This window comes from Sphaeramia orbicularis, chromosome 8 (genome assembly GCF_902148855.1).
Source record: "Sphaeramia orbicularis chromosome 8, fSphaOr1.1, whole genome shotgun sequence".
Taxonomy (NCBI): domain Eukaryota; kingdom Metazoa; phylum Chordata; class Actinopteri; order Kurtiformes; family Apogonidae; genus Sphaeramia; species Sphaeramia orbicularis.
Window position 1 is genome coordinate 40,588,557 of NC_043964.1, and position 20,552 is coordinate 40,609,108.

At 37.3% G+C, this 20,552-nt stretch overlaps 1 pseudogene; it reads right to left on the minus strand.

The window, feature by feature from the left end:
• Window positions 1-1,203: 1,203 nt before the first annotated feature.
• On the minus strand, window positions 1,204-15,514 carry LOC115424845 (extracellular serine/threonine protein kinase FAM20C-like; annotated as a pseudogene).
• Window positions 15,515-20,552: the final 5,038 nt, after the last annotated feature.

Below are 20,552 nucleotides of genomic sequence, written 5' to 3' on the forward strand. Positions count from 1 at the left end.
GGTGGTGGTGGGCTTCAGGAGAAACCAGGGTCAACCTGTCCAAATCACAATCTGGGGAGATTGAGATTGGACAAATGATTGATTTATCACAATAGTTGTAAATATTTAACTGTTGCTGCTCCAGTTATCACATAACAATACAAAGACATGATGATCTTATAGAATATGATGCATTGCTGTGGATTAAACCACACAACAGGATGATACATGCTCCACATTATTTTCACAGTGGAAGAGTTTGCGGAAATGTAGACATTATCTACACTTTGTAAAGTTGGGTCCCAAGGAGATATAATATTAGAAAATTTGGGAACGTTAACATACAACATTGAAGATTAAATGCAGACAATCAGCTTTCTCCATAAAGCGCTGTCAACTCTGGAAAACATGAGTAACAGAAATCCTACTATACAATACACATTCTGTGTCCCATCAATGTTGCAGCACAGGAGGGTGTTTGTGCAGATTTTCCTCAGCCTTCACAGGCCCAATCACCGCCAAACTTGCCAAATGAATAGAAACATTATCTGACTATCTCCTGGGCACAATTTTATGTCCATATTCAAATGTTGTGAGGTATACTGGGTGATTATAGCCTCTCTCTACTTTGAATTCTTTATCCCTGCCGCCATACTCCATTTTTGGACGTGGTTATGCTGACGTTCATGAAATTTCTACTGCTAGCAGATGATGCTACAATGTGAAGGCTGCAGTTCACTACTGCTGTATGAATTTAATCATGCTTGACAGGCCAAACAAATACATGCTCTTCCCTTCATGCCTCACATGTTGGCTCAAATTATTACCTGCACAATGCATGATTAAATGGTAGTTTACAAACGGATAGAGGTGGCAGACAAGTTCTACTTATCATGCTATCGTACAATGGCACCATGGGTACAATGCTGCTAGATAATTACAGATATCAGATGTGTAACAACAAAGGATAAGGGCTGGACAAGAGTAAATCAGAGATGTCCTGTTTTATGTCTTTTTTTGGCCCATTGGTAGGTGGGATTGGCTCCAACTCCCCACAACCCTCACAAGGGCTATGGATGGATGGACAGATGTCTTTTTTATTGTTCTGCTCTCTATGGCCAGCTAAAAACTCTTTGTGCAGCACATCACACTCTGGAATCAGATCATCTGAAAGGTCCCCATTAAATGAAATAAATTCAAATAATTCCAGGAAGCAAATATACTTTATTCCTTTAACAGTTGATCATATTCTCCCATGTCGTTGTAAATGACGTCCTTGTGGAGGTCCTGACACTTCTGCACCACCTGCAGGACAGCAGCGAGGCGTCGGTCCAAAGCATGCAGGTGTGGTTCAGAGAGGAGAGAGGCCACTGTGGACAGAGGGTCCTCAGCCAACGACTCCCGCATGACGTCACTCAAACGGAAGCTCGGACTGGACAAAAGGTGCAGGCGGAGGAGGGTGGAGCGACGGATCCTATACAGGAAACAAGGTGGAACACAAGTTTTCAGACAGTCTTTCTGATCTCTTTGGGTGAACTTAATTGTAAGCACAATATTCTACAAATCGTTAGCATCATGGCATAATTGCCAAGGTCATACACTTTATGGACAAAAGTATTGGGACACGCTGAATTCAGATGTTTCTGTTCAAACAGGGGTCTGGGCTACAAAACAATAATGACAAATGTCATAATATGGCTTTATATTGTGATTAATATTATACTGATCATTAATATTGACATTTATGTCTCAAATCAGCATGAACAGGACATCTTACGAACTGTGGCCATGATGTGTCCCAATATTTTTGTCCATATACTTTACAAACATCAATATTCCTTAGAGTTTAATGTGAGATTTTTCTTCCTAAGTGAGATGTGAAGAAAGTAGAAAATTATTATTTACAGTCAGAGCATGACAAATATCTTGGAAATTTATGCCGCATTTCCACTACATGGAACCAGCGCGACTTGACTCAACTCAATTCAACTTGAGTATCAGGTACTATTTCTGGAGACTGTTTCCATTACAGGATACTACCCACTTTAAAGTACCTGGATGTCATAACGACGCGGCACGTAACTTCCATGACGTCTGCTCAGAGAGTTGCTGATAAACTCGGTCATTGCCTGTTGCTCCGTCTAGCTCACAGGTGTCAAACATGCGGCTCGGGGGCCAAATCCGGCCCACCAAAGGGTCCAGTCCGGCCCTTGGGATGAATTTGTGAAATGCCCAAATTACACTGAAGATATTAACAATCATTTTAGTTCAGGTTCCACATTCGAACCAATTCATTCTCAAATGGGTCAGATCAGTAAAATACTACCCAATAACCTATAAATACTCATAACTCCAAATATTTCTCTTTGTAAATGTAAATATTTGCATGTATTTATACTAAAACAAAGTATGATTTTGCAAAAAATGTGAACAACCTGAAATGTCTTAAGAGAAGTGCAATTTTAATGATATTCCACCTGTTAATAAATGTTTTGTGTATTTGTAGACCTACTGTGATCTGTAAGTTGTATATAATGTACATATGTAAATGATCAACCGAAGCATGATATTGTTAAAATTACACTTATTTTTTTTTTCAGTTTGTTCATGTTATTCACAATGTTTGAAAGGATTGTTTGTAGATTTTCATAATGTAATTTTACTTTTTTCACTCTAAAGCATAGAGGAAGGTTTGGAGTTGACATTATTTATAAATTATTTTTACCTCCGCCAAGGAGGTTATGTTTTTGCCAGGGTTTGTTTGTTTGTTTGTCTGTCTGTTTGTTTGTCTGTCCGTTAGTGTGCAACATAACTCAAAAAGTTATGGACAGATTTGGATGAAATTTTCAGGGTTTGTTGGAAATGGGATAAGGAAGAAATGATTAAATTTTGGTGGTGATCGGGGGTAGGGGGGCCCATGGGGGGGGGCACTGATCGTTTGTGTGCAACATAACTCAAAAAGTTATGGACAGATTTTGATGAAATTTTCAGGGTTTGTTGGACATGGGATAAGGAAGAAATGATTAAATTTTGGTGGTGATCGGGGGTGGGGGGGCCCACAGGGGGGGCCACTGATCAGCCTTGGCGGAGGTCTGCGCTCTCCGAGTGCTTCTAGTGTTATTATTTTACTGCTTTGGTCCACATCAGATCAAATTTAGCTGAATGTGGCCCCTGAACTGGAATGAGTTTGACACCCCTAGTCTAACTCATCCTGAATTTTTTCGTCGGCACCAAAGAAAGAAATGTCTGAATCTCCTCAACTGACCACAGTGTAGTTTTGTGGGCTGGCATCATTTGGATAAACCTACTGCTATATTTAGTGTAAACTTCCGCATTTGTTTTCTTTAAAATGGCAGGTCGCACATTGTTAATACAATGAGGCAGAGACAACTCTCTGACCAATCAGTGGTCTGTAGCATTTACACAAGATGTTTTAGTATCTCTTCCCCTGATGTGGAACCTTGGCAGAGTGGATACCAAAAAGTAGTACCGGGTACCAGATTCCAGGTTCTTTTATGTAATGGAAACACAAAAAGGCAGAGTCGAATCAAGTCGAGTTGAGCCAGTACCACATAGTTAGACCACGCAATAGACAGTAGTAGAACATTTCAAATCACAGTCATGAATAAAAACAAAAACAAAATCAATGTTGAGAGAAATTAAGTAAAAAAAAAAAAAAAACATTTCTGAGGCATTTTGGAAGCAAAGATAACAATTTAAACAAAACTAACCAATGCAATGCAATGATATTTATCCCAATATCATGACATTAGTCATTATTATTTTGTATCCCAGACCCCTGTTTAAAAAGAAACACCTGAATTCAACATGTCCCTATACTTTTGTCCACATGGTGCATGACTCAGGCAATTATGCTATGAGGCTAACAAAGTATTTTCTGTCACAGACCTTCTCCTTTGAGCTTCTATGTTTCACACTTAACATTAGCTTAGTGTAAGGAGGTTTATATTGTTTTTTTTTTTTTTTTTTTTTTTTACCTGCAGCACTGTTGTAAAGGAGCTAGAATAGACGGCTCATCCCGAGAGTGACGCCCAAACCTGGAACATATTTTACACAACATTTCACATGTAAGAGACAAGAAATATACAATAATCATAATAAAAATTGAATCTAAGTTGTTTAATTTCTGTTTCCTCTGAATGAAGAGTCTAATTAGTATCTGACTAAAACACATTTTTCCCAGGAGCACTTGTAACACAAGGTAAAATATTTGTACATAAAGACTTTTGCAGTTATCTCCACAGTATTAAATGGATTATAACCTGTGAGCTGTTAATGGTACTCACGCCCGCCCGTTATCCAAATGCAGCAGAAAAGTCTCATTTCCGAATTTCTCGAACGTCTCATAGTGATGTCTGTCCATGTTACCTTTGCAGAAACAAAATGATGAGCATTCAGTTCAAAGTAAAAGTAGAGTGTGAAGGTTTTCTTGTCTTTTTAAAGGTCAAATGGGTTGTATATAGGGGGATTATAGGAGGATCTGATCATAAAATCTTACCTTATACATATCCTATATGGCCTGTATAGTATATCCTTATTTGTTGTACATATTTTTCATCTGTAGTATAGAGTTAGCATTATATTTCAGTAGCTTTAGTAGTACTTTAGCAGCATATTTGATCCTGTGGCTTAATGCACAGTCCTATATTTTTCAGTATTTTGTGTGATATTTTTTATACTTTTTTTTTGCACTGTTTTTGCTGCTAAACAGAACAGAGCTGCTAAATACATTTTCATTGTTCCTGTGACTGTGACAATAAAGATCTATTCTATTCTATTCTATTCTATTCTATTCTATTCTATTCTATTCTATTCTATTCTATTTAGAATTATGTTTTCTTTTGTGCATAATCACCTGAAAATAAGAATTTCACTTATTTTACCTTAGAATGGGCTGTATGTTTATGGAGGGAGCAGGTTGCCTTTAGCTGTGTTACTGTCATCTACATAGTTTGAGGAGGGGTCAGACTTATTATCCCTTGAACTAAAATGCCCCAAACTGACAAACTGAAGGTTCACCACTAAATGTCACTAAATATTACACACTGAATTTTAACCCATAAAGACCCAGTGCTACATTCATGGCAGGTCCAAAATTGTTTTTTCTTTATAGTTAACTTTTCTTAATTGATTTATCACCATTTCTTATAATATTATCATCTGCATTCTGTGTTTTTTCAGTGAAAATCAGGCATTTTCCTGTATTTAATTAATGATCATGTAGATGTTCAATAAAGCTCAGATTAAAGTTGAGGAATATTATATCAGAAACGGAGAAAACTCAAGAAAATGGGACTTTTTCAGTGAACATATCAATAACTGAACATAAAAACAAGTGTCTCCATCCACTGCCATTAATCCAACTCCATGGGATTTACAGGTGAATCAATGTTGTAGAAGATGACGGTGTTTCCATGTTCACTATGGAGCCTCTGAACATCCAAATGGGTCATATCTGATGACCATGAAAAGACGACAAACTGTATTTCACACCAATTATTTACATGCATTGATAGGTTTAGTGGCTCAGAAGTTTTTAAACATTTTAGATCAGTAGATGCTTTTGGTCGTCAGTGTCTTTTTGGGTCTTTATGGGTTAAAGAAAAAGATAAAGGCTTCTATGACATTTTCTCCTTAAATGATCAACTACTGATTTGAGGTAATATTGTAAAGTCTTACTCATTAGAAAGTCCAGAATAGCCATATCTATCAGATCCACCAATCTGGTGCCTTGGTTGTAAGGAGGCGTGTCTTTTACTTTGTCGCAGTAGGCTGGGTTCGTCTCCCACCTGAGAACAACAGTGACATCACTGAGAACAATAGAAGAAAATAGGTATACATACTGTTTACATAGATATACATACTGTTTACATAGGTATACATACTGTTTACATAGGTATACATACTGTTTTATAGGCAACATATACAGTTAATACTGTCAATAGGTATACATATTGTTATTATTGATCATAGATATACATACTGTCACATACTATTAATACTGTAAATTGTGCCTATTTATATTTTGTCCAGTTTTATTTTTATTCTACTAACCTCTATTCTTATATTAAGTTTTATTATATTTTCTTATCATATTTTTTGTTTTTGTAATTTTATATTTGCTCTGTTCTTATTTCTGTAGCGCTGGTGTTTTGTTAATTTTATATTTTTTTTATTTTACCTTTTTTTTTTAAAACCAGGATGTCCCATTGAGATTAGGCATCTTTTTTTACAAGGGAGACCTGGCCAAAGTAGCAGCCATACAAAGTCCAAAAAACATAAAACGCATACATGATACACAATGAGCAATAAACCACAATAACAACTATTCAATCATAATGGCAGCAAGAAAAACAGTAACATTCCTCCTTCATTGCATTCTCCAGGATATTTTTAAAATCATTAATAGAAATGAGGGTGTGTAGTTTTACAGTTTTTTGAAGATTATTCCACGACCATGGTGCATAGTAGGAAAATGCTGTTTTTCCAAAGTCTGTCAAAACTTGGGGAACAGTCAAAAGCAACCACTTGGAGGACTGTGAATGAAAACTACCAGTATTGCTGCACTGATTGAAGCAGCACTCCTAATTTCAATGTACACACAATGACAGTAAAGGCTTTCCTATTCTATTCTACTGGGTGGGGAAGCAAAATTTACAATGAACATTTAGTTGTTTTTTCTCAGCAGGCACTACGTCAATTGTTTTGAAACCAAACATATATTGATGTCATAATCATACCTAACACTATTATCCATACCTTTTCAGAAACTTTTGCCCATGTGAGTAATCAGGAAAGCAAACGTCAAAGAGTGTGTGATTTGCTGAATGCACTCGTCACACCAAAGGAGATTTCAAAAATAGTTGGAGTGTCCATAAAGACTGTTTATAATGGAAAGAAGAGAATGACTATGAGCAAAACTATTACGAGAAAGTCTGGAAGATACTATTAAAGAAGAATGGGAGAAGTTGTCACCCCAATATTTGAGGAACACTTGCACAAGTTTCAGGAAGCGTGTGAAGGCAGTTATTGAGAAAGAAGGAGGACACATAGAATAAAAACATTTTCTATTATGTACATTTTCTTGTGGCAAATAAATTCTCATGACTTTCAATAAACTAATTGGTCATACACTGTCTTTCAATCCCTGCCTCAAAATATTGTAAATTTTGCTTCCCCACCCTGTGTTCTATTCTATTCTATTCTATTCTATTCTATTCTATTCTATTCTATTCTATTCTATTCTATTCTGACCAAAATCAAATTTGTTGCTTGTTATGCAGTACACCAAATGCAATAACCAAAGATGCAGCACATTAAGGTGAGAAACTGGAGTTTCAGGATCAACGACAGGAATATTTTGTGCAGAATGTGAAAGAAAAAAATAAAATACACAAACCCATGCACACATGAACTGAACAGAAAAAAATTAGATTAATGTACTGACAAAAATCTGAAGAATACTACTACTTTTACAAGTAAACGCTGGTTATGTAGCTGCACTGCTTTGTTTAGCTTAATGGCCAAAAAAAGAGGAAACACACTTTGTAATATCACCCAGAGCACTACAGCTCTTGTTTGTGTAATTTACTCAAAAGGTGAAATGCAAAAACAGCAGATCTCATTCTTACTCGGGGGGCTAAGAAACCTTATTCATCTTCTTGCCTTTGTCTCAGTAAGACAGTGGATAAGCATCTGGAACATATGAATATCTTCTGAGACAATCAGATCTTAGATTTGTCCTAGTATTAAGTTTATTCATGAAAGGTAATTCTCTGTACATTGCACTGACATTAACAGTATGTTCATTTTTTAATGTTGAAATGTGATTCCTCATTTTGGCCACTGGAGGGCATTGCATGTTCATGATCCTAACAAGATCACCAACAGTTACAATGAGGACATGCAACAAAAGGCAGAAAATAAACAAAACATTTTTAGTGGAAACACATTCTCCCAGGATTTGACCTTTAAAGGCCTTCATTTAATTTTCATTTTTTTTGTTTTTTTTAATATAAATTGTGGCTACTGGGAAATAATCTGGCATTTACATGTTTATTGTGAGGCAAACACAGACTGGGTACCCACTGTGCCTGCTTGGTGCGACTGTAGGACCTTCTCCATGGTGACCTCCAGGACCTGCGCGGAGCGAGGGTGAGGTCAGGGAGCATGGCAGCCAGGGGACACCTCCAGTGCATGAGGCCGCCCACACACAGGATGCTCAGTTGTGCAGTAGTAGTCACACACACCGTGGAAACACACATTGCCCACTAGGGGGAGATGGAGAGACATGACTTAAACTGTGATGGTTTGCATAGACCAGGGGTGTCAAACATGAGGCCTGGGGGCCAAATCCGGCCCGCCAAAGGATCCATTCCGGCCCGAGGGATGAATTTGTGAAATGGAAAAATTACACTGAAGATATTAATCCTTTTAGTTCAGGCTCCACATTCAGACCAATTCAATCTCAAGTGGGTCAGACCAGTAAAATATGATTATAATAACCTGTAAATAATGACAACTCGAACATTTTCTCTTTGTAAATGTAAACATTTTTATGTAATTTTACTGTATTTATACTAAAACAAACTATCATTTCTCGTAAAAAAAAAAAAAGAATAACCTGAACAAATATGAACCTGAAATCTTTTAAGTGCAATTTTACCAATATTCTGTCTGTTATTAAATGTTTTGTGTATTTGTAGATCCACCTTGATCTGTAAGTTATAATGTACATGTGTAAAGGATAAATTGAAGCCTAAAACTGTTAAAATTGCAGTTATTTTTCTTATGAAAATTTCAGTTTGTTTCTGTTATTCACATTGCTTTAAAGGATAGTTTGTAGATGTAAAAATTTTTATAATGTAATTTGACTTTTTTCATTCTAAAACATGTAGAAAAGTTTGGAGTAGACATTGTCTGTATATTATTATGTTATTATTTTACTGGTCCAGCCCACTTCAGATCAAATTTGGCTAAATGTGGCCCCTGAACTAGACTGGCATAGACTGTATAAAGTAACACATGGTAATGGTCATTAAAATGCATGCAGTGTTGGTGAATTAATGCCATTTAATACGTGCCAGGGGAAATGAAGAAAGTTCGAGACAACTTGTGGTCTGTGGTGATGTCTCTGATCTCTCTGGTGACATTGATTAGCCGGCCGACCACTGGAGGGATTCTGTTAAAGCCCAGCACTCTGCAGTGGAAAAACAGACAGATCAAGGCATAAGAAACAAATACCAAGCAGAAGCTCACACTCAGAACACAAGGAAACATGAGGAACATAAGAATGATCATCGGCTCATCAGGGTTTGGCAGATGGGTTTATATTTGAGGATGGCTCACCGCCTACAACCACTGATATTGTCAGATTTTTCTTTGCAGAGACAAGCAGGGCGGTGTGTTAAAGAATGAATTACAGCAGTTTTGAAGCAGTGAAGTGATCTGACCCATCAGGCTGCTGCCGGATGACAGGGTGTATAACCATCTGTACCTGTCAAGGTGAAAGGCTGCGATCTCTGCATTGTGTCTTTCAAAGTCAGAGAAGTAGAAGAGGTTGACATCTGTCTCTGCATCTCTGGATTGTCTGTGAAACAAAACCACACACAAAGTTTACAGTTACCCTGAAAACAGGAACATTGTTTTTACATTTGTAATAGGGATGCACCGATACCGATACCAGTATCGGGCATCGGCTCCAATACTCAGTGTGTGTACTTGTATTCGTACTAGTAAAAGTAATCTGATACAAATGCACCGATACCACTTATGGCCATGGAGTAATGTGTGGGGAGTGTGAAGAGTGTGGAGATTTTTCAAAATAAATGACGGTGATAAAAGTAACGCTGACTGCAAGTAACGTTAAAGACACAGGCAGATACAGACGCAGTGTTCTGTCCGTCCTCTGTGTACATTCCATCCGTTTTCCAGGTGCTGGCGGATGAGTACTCAGACAGAGAATACCACCGGGGGTTTGGAGCGGTGTGGACCACCGCCAGCGGAAGTGAAAACGAAACTTATCGCTCATTTGTCTTTTCTCTACCTGCTGAAGCTTCGCTTTTAAACCTTACCAGTGAAAACGCTGCAATATTAGTATCACATTAGTGTTACCTCTGTTGTCTCCATGTTTATTATTACTGACTTTCTTCTTCTCATAAAACTTTATTCTTCTTCGTGGTATTTGTCCAGTATGGTTAATTAAGAGTGGCGCCCCCTAGTGGATTAATTGAGAAACGCTCATTCCAACACATTAAATGTCAGTAGCAGCACTTTTTTTCCAGTCAGACTAATGACAACGACAATAAAGCAGATTTACAAAAGGAACTAAGAACTGGAAAGGGGTTATTAAATACTCGTATCGGTACTCGGTATCGGCAAGTACTCAAATGTAAGTACTCGTACTCGTACTCGGTCTGGAAAAAGTGGTATCGGTGCATCCCTAATTTGTAAGTATGAGGACAGTGTGGTCTTACTTCATTGGTTTGGCCAGAGCTTCTCCATAGTTTGGAAAGGATATGAGCAGTTTGAGCTGGGTGCCTCCTGTTTTCTGAACTGAAAGACGTGTGAAAATGGAGAGTGAAGATCATTTTTATTTCACAGTTGACAGGGGTATTTTGTCAGAACAGTCTTTCCACATGGTGGCTTATAACACTATTACACAATTGACCCTCCATTTTGTGCTTTGCTGCAGTAACACATAGACATAATGCTGTTTATAACTGCTTTGATTTGTTTTATAGCAGCATTTAGTACTTTTATGTTCAATGTTATGCATTATTCATGCAAAAAGGCCTTTTTGTCGTTTTACATGTGGAGTTGATGAATGACTGTTTGCGCCTACGGCTCATAAACATGGAAATGAGTGTATCATTAACTGTTTGAGCTGCAAAATGATTATTGTAACATGACAAAGACAAATCATTTTGACTCATGCACACTTTTCATCTAAACAAGTGTGATCTCATGCAAAAATATGTATGTATGTATGTATGTATGTATGTATCTATTTGTCTGTCTGTCTGACCCATGCATATCTGTCTACTTAGATTGTAGCATATGTCTATAATAAAACTTTATCATATAGATAATGTACGTACATACACAGATTTTACTGAGCATGCTTCATTCATAAATGTTCATCTATCCAGAGGACGTATGCCGGCGATAATGATGTAACACCTTCCAGAAAACTCATACGATATTACACTTGATATAAGGAAATAAATGCAGAAATATTCCTTTTCTGTATGGGTTCTCCTCTGCACACATTTCACACCTGGGCCATATGGATGCTGAAGTCGCAGTAAAGCATGTGCTCATTTAAGTGACATTAAGGTCTCTCACATCCAGAGAAACAGAAAACACTTTAATGTTGCATGCCAAGCTTGTAGCGCTGTAGCTGAGTACAGTAAATAATTCAGAAGAAATAAATCCAAAGATATTAGTCAGATCCTGATTTCTGTCTCATACCTCTGTCTGTGATTAAAGTAAAATTAACCTGAACTTAAATCTTTAAAGATGCATCCACTGTGCTAAGTGTTAAATATGAAAGAAAAGAGATGACACAGTAACAAAAAATCAGCCTGTAGCGGAGATTAGTGCTTAATCTGCGCTGTAACACAAATCTCAATATATTATTCATTATGCAATGTGCTGAAGACTGGGACAGGGTGTCTGAGATGAGTAAACACCGAATGAGCGCGTATGTGTTTATATAAACATGTACATCCAGAATGATTATGTCTGAGTGCAGTCAGTACATCTACAGTGTGTGTGTGTGTGTGTGTGTGTGTGTGTGTGTGTGTGTGTGTGTGTGTGTGTCGAGACACATATGGTTTGTGGGTGTGTTATGGCACATAAGCAGCAGATCTTAAAGGATTTATGCTTGTTTATTTTAATTCAAATATATGTATTTATGTGTGTATATGTCAACATTATGTGTTTATCCTCTCGTAGTACATATGTGATTTTAGGGGAAGTTGTGTTTGTGTTTCAGAAAATGTGGGCATGTGCAGTTTTCAATGTTTGGCTCAGTTTACAGTTTTCTCCAAGTGAAAACTTCAGTGAATGCTTTGTTGCTTCTGGTTTTCTTTGTTTGAAGGGATTAGAAATTAAAAAGCAGAAGGATTTGTGCTTTGTGAATATGTTTAACTGAGATGAATCTGTATTTGACCATCCTAAACCCTACACAGGGGATGACTCAGGGCAGTGAGGTGTACGCAGCAGCAGAGCCTCTAAACTGAAGTGTAGTGTTTTGGCTAAATCTGCACTTTAATCTGGATTTAATCTGGATTTAGTCTGGTTTTAAACGCAAAAACAAATAAAACATTCTCAAAAAAAGAAATAAAATGATGATGAACATAGAAGTGTCCCCTGCACTGGAAAAAATCTAACTCTTACCAGGCGTATTTTTCTCATTTCTAGTCAAAATATCTCATCACACTTAAAATAAGACATAATCACCTAAAGAGTAACTTTTCAGTGAGATATAAGAATTTATTTTTAGACAATAGATCCTGAAAATCTCATTTCAAGAAATCTTACCAAGATAATTTTCACTTGTTCCATTGGCAGATTATTTTTGATTGAATTAAGCAAAAAAAAAAAAAAAAAAAAAAAAATCTTGAATTAAACAAAAAAATCTGCCAGTGGAACAAATGAAAATTATCTTGGTAAGATTTTCTTTTTTTTTTATTTTTTTTATTAGTGATAAGACAAGACAGTGTGGACAGAAAAACAACAACACATAAAGGGGAACTCAAACAAATAAACAAACAAACCAAAAACAACAACAACGACAGAGTATAGACAAACAACAATGACAACATCATATTACAATGAAAAGGATCATAAATGTAAATAGCAACTAAACAATATAGCTTGGCTAGGGGTGATAGGGAAAATGGGAAGGGGGGGGTGTGAATGAAAGTGAGAAAGAGAGAGGTGGGAGTGAGGGGGGAAATAAGAATTGTTGTAATAATACAAAAATCTGTAATAATTATACCAGTAGCCTAATTTGCTAGTATTACTGTGGCGGTGGTAGTGGTGGAGGCATTCACAATACAACAGTGAGTTAAATAATTTAATATTTGTGATAATGTATTTGAATCAGTTACTATCTGTTTTAATTTTATATGAATTTATATGGAGGTTATGGAGAATGGGAGTGATGTGTTCCTGTTTATGGGTCTGTTTGAGGATTCTGGCAGCACTTTTTTGAATGGACTGGAGTTGACAAGTGAACAAGTGAAAATTATCATGGTAAGATTTCTTGAAATGAGATTTTCAGGATCTATTGTCTAAAAATAAATTCTTATGTCTCACTGAAAAGTTACTCTTTAGGTGATTATGCCTTATTTTAAGTGTGATGAGATATCTTGACTAGAAATGAGAAAAACACACTTGGTAAGATTTAAATTTTTTGCAGTGTGGCCTTAACCTCTCTCTGCTCCGTCACTCACCAGTGCTGAGGATCCGCTGTGTTGCCATGTAGTCCATCACCTGGACCAGGGTGGGGTCCTTCCTGTCGTATAGCTCCCAGCGAGTGATGCCCAGGTGAAATCGAAGCCAAGGTGGGTGGGTGTCCATGTCCCGTGTCCATGTGACTTTGTCGTAGCCTTTCTCCTCGTTTATACTCTTCCTTCAGGAGGGGAAGTGGGATTGAAGTCAGTGGTTTAAGGTAGTTAAAATAGAGCTCAAAACCACTTATTTTGTGCATTAGTTTGTTACTATAATGCACCGTCTCATAACAGAGAGAATCGTTGACAGCATCAACATTCATGTTAACCTGCTATCATGATTGCTTATATGTATATGACAAAAAACATAAAAATAACAAATTATTCATGTGATTTTAAATTATTTTATAGTTTTTTTGGTTAATATTCTACCTGGTTTTTAATATTTTACGTTCTTTAAGTTTTTTCTCAGTACTCCCCCCATATCACACCATGTGCATGTGCAACCACAATGTAAATATGAAAATAATATTTCATTTTAATTCTAATCCTAATTCTCTATTTATATCAATATTTAAATAAATACAGAATTTCTTTTTTTTTTTTTCTCTTTACATTTCAATTTTCACTCATTTGTGGTTTCTCTATTGGTCTTTTTCTCTTATCTTATATCAGTGGTTCCCAGCCTTTTTTGGCTTGTCACCCCATTTCAACATCACAAATTTCTGGCGACCCCAGACATTCAAAATGGAGACATTTTTTTGCTAAAATTAATTTGTTTTTGATCATGTAATACTTTGCTTTACTATGTTGCAAATAAATGTTAATTTCAGATGACATTTAATCTATATAATGTATATTATTATGGGCAGAGGCAGAAAAGCCAGGTGTAGATTACTGCACAAGGTGAGAATTTGATTTTCCTTGGTCAGGATATGTACAGTCAGTCCAGCTTGGATTTACAAGGCTGACAATTAATACTGAACAAACAAGAACTCAAACTATAAATTATGAAAGAGCTGCAGCATCTGAAACCGACCACAATGAACCTTTGAAAGATCAACAGTACCACAGTGCTTCAGTTTCAGCCTCACAGTTTGTCATGTCTTTTATTGATTGGGATTGTCTCTGTCAACTCACCATATATTTTTTATTGGTAAGTTTGTTTTTTAAAAAAATATTTTATCAATTACTGGAAATTCCAGGCAACCTCGTGTGGAGTCCGGACCCCTAGGTTGAAAAACATTATCTTATCTTATCTTATCTTATCTTTGAAAAAGGTGTGTATTTTCAAAGTGACCTGAATCTCTCACATAGACCCTTTCTACACTCAACGGAGTCTGCTCAGAACCCCCACTTCAAGGGCCACATAAACCACTTTTAGCTGAAAAGACAAAAGGATGGAATGTAAAGTGCTGACATTCAGTTCATGATGCTTATAAAGACATAAGTGTCTGTTATGTCAGGGTACTGCTGTTTATCTCCACTCACCACTCACTGTCAGAAGTGAAACCGTCCTCTTCTTCCTTCTCTTCTTCCTCCTCCTCCTCCTCCTCCTCCTTTTCCTCACTCTTTGTCTCTTTTACCTCATCATCTGTCTTCACCCTTAGCAGCCAATCATCTTCTTGCAGCTCTGGATGTGGCAGATTGTATAAAGGGTGCTTGAACAGCGCCTCAAGCTTCGACTGATCCCTGACCTTTTGAATCCCATTTCCACCTCTGCTTGGTTTCTTTTCTCCCTCTTTTTCTTCACCGAATCTCGAGTCTTTCCATTTGTGACGTAATGTGCTGGCATTCAGTTTGTGCTGCTCTTCATGTGAGGAGGGGGAGGGTTTCAAAGAGGAGGAAGAGTTGGACACCAGCTGATGGTGGTGAGTGTCTTTTCTCGGAATGGAGGAAGAGGCCGAGGAGGAGGAGGAGGAGGTGGGAGGGACACAGGCTGTCTGCAGGACAGAAAGACAGAAAAACGCCAGAAGGATGTGGAGGGCAAGGGACAGACATGCCAGACTGAGGTAGATGGAGCGAGTGGATCTGCCCATGACGCGTCTCACCATGCTGCAGGAAACAAAGTTAAAAACAGACATTTGAAATCCTAACACCCTGCAGAGCCAACACTGCCAACACTACAAACCTGTGTGATGAAACATTTGCTGTGCATTGCATTATATGTGCATGCAGTGGAATCGCTGAAAAAGACAATGTAGGTAAAGGCAAACGCCAACGACATGATGCAACTACAGCTGAAACAATTAGTCCATCCATATATGAATTAATGAACAGAAAAAAACGACTGCAACGTTCACAATGATTAATTGTTTAGGAATTTTCTCTAAGCCTCAGTGTGTAAGAGGATAGGAGGATCTAATTGCAGAAACAGTTTAATATTCTTAATTAGGATTTCATTAATGTATTATCACGCGGAGAATCACTTTAAAATAAATCATTTATTTTTACAGAGGAAGTTTTATGCCATTTTTCCACTGGAGCTCAGAATATACTTATGAACTATTTCCATCTTTTTTCCATTTTCCAGCAGGTGACATTCAATGTTAAAGGAGTGATAGTTTGCTTTTTTTTATGGAATTATGCATTTAAAACATTTCCCTGTGGTCTACATAAACTGTAAATGCTATGTTTGGGTCTGAATTCTACATTAATTCAACTCCATCCATCCATCCATCCATCCATCCATCCATCCATTATCCACCGCTTATCCGGGGCCGGGTCGCGGGGGTAACAGTCTAACCAGGGATGCCCAGACTTCCCTCTCCCCAGACACCTCCTCCAGCTCTTCCAGGGGGACCCCGAGGCGTTCCCGGGCCAGCCGAGAGACATAGTCTCTCCAACGTGTCCTGGGTCTTCCCCGAGGTCTCCTCCCGGTGGGACATGACCCAGGGAGGTGTCCAGGAGGCATCCGAAACAGATGCCCGAGCCGCCTCAGCTGGCCCCTCTTGACGCGGAGGAGCAGCGGCTCTACTCCAAGCTCCTCCCTGGTGACTGAGCTCCTCACCCTATCCCTAAGGGTGCGCCCAGCCACCCTGCGGAGGAAACTCATTTCGACCGCTTGTATCCAGGATCTTGTCCTTTCGGTCATGACACAAAGCTCATGACCATATGTGAGGGTTAATTCAACTCCACAGGTCCATCTTCAACACTATTTCTGAGTAATGACACCAGAAAGTTTGTTTTGAGCGCTGGCCCTTTAAATGCAAATGAGCCACTTCATGCTCCACCCCCTCCAGGCTGTTGACCGTGTTGCTCAGTCCCGTTCAACCACTTGTGTTTGTTAATACAACCAACAACTGAACATTTTAGGTAATCGGCTCAAAGTTTGTACATATTTTCAGTATGGACTATGTTAGTGTGTTCTTTTGTTGGCAGTTCCAAGAAAAAGTCTGGATTCTTTGAGGTCTCATTTTTATAAATTTTTTGTTGACTTGATCTGATCACAAAAAATAGAACTCAGCTGAGGATCCACACCCCAAGCGAGGAAATGGACCCCGAACATTGCAATGCACATCACTTTTATATCCTTGTAAACTGATCTTCAAACTATGGGCTGACCCCCTTGTGCTATAGGTGGGCTGGGTCACAGAAAATGGACTGGTGTCATCTGACTCTAAAGTCCAGCAGATGGAATTCCTCAACTCAATGCAAAACCCCATAATGACTGTGTTTACCTCTTATCTCTTGTTGTTTACGATCAGCTGGGGGCATGTGAATTTAAATGTGCGCCTAAGATAAAACCTAAGTCCTGTGATCATATATCTGTCAGTTTAGTATGTGACCAAGATGTGACCTATCCTAACAAATTTACAACTGACCAGTGAAACAAAGAAAATCTAGTGACACAAAGGAGTCCTAACTAATACTGACTAATACTAATACTGACTAATATGTGATTAAACTTAAGAATTCAACTATCTAAATTAAAATAATATTTCAACTACAACCACTGCTGCTGATGAACAATTATGGCGTATTTGGAGAAATGTTCATTGGAAGTCTCGACCTTATATGTGCACATGTATTGATGTAACTAGTTACTAAATGTAACAAATTAAGCAGGAATTAAAACAGGTTGTAGAAATCCACTCGATTTTTGCCAAAATGAATATAAGATTGCTTTGCAGCACCTGGAGGGTTCAAACTCAAACTTTTTGAACTATTAGGGTCCAAATACACAAATAAATGTACCAAAGACTAATAAAAATGGGTTTAGCAAAATATGACCCCTTTAAAGCACATTTCTGCCACCTACTATGTCTGAGTGTAAACCAGGGTTAAAAAAAAACACAACTGAAGAGTCCAGGGTGAATAAAACAAACACTGTCTATAACAGGGGTGTGTTTTGTGACTGTTATAGAAGAGAGAAGGGTTTGTTAAAAATGACTGTAGAATTAACACCAAAAAGCTGTAAAATTGCAACATAAAAAAACTGTAAGTGACAATACAATGCAAAGTTGTTTATTTGAAAAGATTTTTGTGTTAATGATTGAATCAAATATAGCTGTAGTTTTTACAGGAAGAGTATGTGAACAAAACCAGATTTGTATGTAGAAATGATGTATTTCTATTGTTTTTAGGAAATAAAACTGTAAATTGAAATACAATGTGGTGCCGTTTAAATTGTAAGACCATAATGTTGAAATAATGGTGTATTAGCTTTTATACACAGGGTGGGGAAGCAAAATTTACAATATTTTGAGGCAGGGATTGAAAGACAGTGTATGACCAATTAGTTTATTGAAAGTCATGAGAATTTATTTGTCACAAGAAAATTTACATAATAGAAAATGTTTTTATTCTATGTGTCCTCCTCCTTTCTCAATAACTGCCTTCACACGCTTCCTGAAACTTGCGCCAGTGTTCCTCAAATATTGGGGTGACAACTTCTCCCATTCTTCTTTAATAGTATCTTCCAGACTTTCTCCTAATAGTTTTGCTCATAGTCATTCTCTTCTTTCCATTATAAACAGTCTTTATGGACACTCCAACTATTTTTGAAATCTCCTTTGGTGTGACGAGTGCATTCAGCAAATCACACACTCTTTGACGTTTGCTTTCCTGATTACTCATATGGGCAAAAGTTTCTGAAAAGGTATGGATAATAGTGTGAGGTATGATTATGACATCAATATATGTTTGGTTTCAAAACAATTGATGTGGTGCCTGCTGAGAAAAAACAACTAAATATTCATTGTGAATTTTGCTTCCCCACCCTGTATATAAGTTATAAAAAAGTTTAGAACAAAGTTAAAAGTTTTAACAATGTAACATTTTAAATTTGTAAATTAATGGGTTGGTAGAGTTGGTAGAGTGGCTCGTCCAATAACCAAAGGGTTGGTGGTTCGAATCCTGGCTGTGACTTTCCATATGTTAAAGTGTCCATGGAAGACATTGAAGCCTAAATTGTTCCCAGTTGGACCTGGTGGATTTGGAAAGTGCTTTGGACACCATGAAGGTGGAGAAAATGTGCTAAAATAAGTGCAGTCCATTTAAATCCAGTGTTAAATCTACATGTTTAAACTGTTAAATCTACATGTTACTCCGTAAATATGTTTACAGTTGGATATGTTTTTTACAGTATTGTTCTGGAAACCACAGATGCCAGTTTTTTTCTGTCAAAACAACAGAATTCTTTTACAGTGTGGTTACAATCTGCAACATCCAGATGTGTCAAAATAACACACACTCATCCTGTAACTGGCACTGCCTCGACCCCAGTATTTAACCCATAAAGACCCAGTGCTACTTTTGTGGCAGTTACCAAATTAATTTTTCTCTAGATTGAACCTATAATTAAGTGGTTTTTCATCATTTATTATAAAATTACCCTCAGTGTTTTGTATTCATCATTGTAAATCATGTATTTTGTTATATTTAATTCCCCATAGTTTTTTAGATGTTCATGAAAACTCAGAGTAAATTCAAAGGTTATTATATCAAATACATTTATCACCATTTATTACAATATTATCCTCTGTTTTGACTAATCATGTAGATATTATAAAAGCTCAGATTAAAGGTGAGGGATATTGTATCAGAAACAGAGAAAACTCAAGAAAAGGTGACTTTTTCAGCAGAGATATCAGTGACTACATGCAAAAACAAGTGTTTCCATCCACTGTCATTTATCACATTCCATGGATTTTATGGATGAATCAATGTTATAGAAGATGATGGTGTTTCCATGGTAACTACAGAGCCTCTGAACGTCCAAATGGGTCATATCTGATGACCATGAAACTGAATTCCTACAGTGTCAAAAATCTCATTATGACTGCTGCTACCCAACAACAAATAGGAATGCATTGTGAAGCTACAACCACGAACCACAGACTTTCTTGGTAAAATTCTCATCCCAGGTTGTCTTATCTTCCTGAGTCATGACTGGGTTCACGTTCCCCTCCTTCCTCTTGACTGGATGTTTTTCACATAAATACCACTGACACAGGGTGATCAATAGCTTTCCTTTACTGTTTACAACTACTGCAGCACAGGTAAGTGATGTGTGCTGATAATGTTTAACTTTTTAATCTGTACAGTAGAGTCTGTCATCACACAGTCTGGATATATTTATACTTTGAACCCAAGTTTATTACATCCCTGTCGTACGCCGTCGCTGTGGATAAACTGCTGAAATTGCACAGTATGTGGGTGCCTCGGAAGGGACACCCCGTAAATCTTAGACTGTGAACCTCTGAATTCACCGGTTGCACCTTCTAAAGTATGCATATGTTCATTGTCTTGCGCTGTAAAAAGTGATCATAGATTTAACACCAAAAAGTTGTAAAACAGCAACATAAAAAAACTGTAAGTGAAATTACAATGCAAAGTTGTTCTTTTGAAAAGATTTTTGTATTAATAATTAAATCAAATGTAGCTGTAGCTTTTACAGGAAGAGTATTTTAACAAAACCAGATTTGTGTGTAGAAATTATGTGTTTCTATTGTTTACTGAGAAAATAAAACTGTAAATTGAAAAACAATATGGTGCCGTTTAACCCTATAACACCAACGTATCATATTTGATACATGAGTTTTGAAGCCCTCTGCATGATCAGTGTGATTTTTTTTTTTTGTTGAAAAA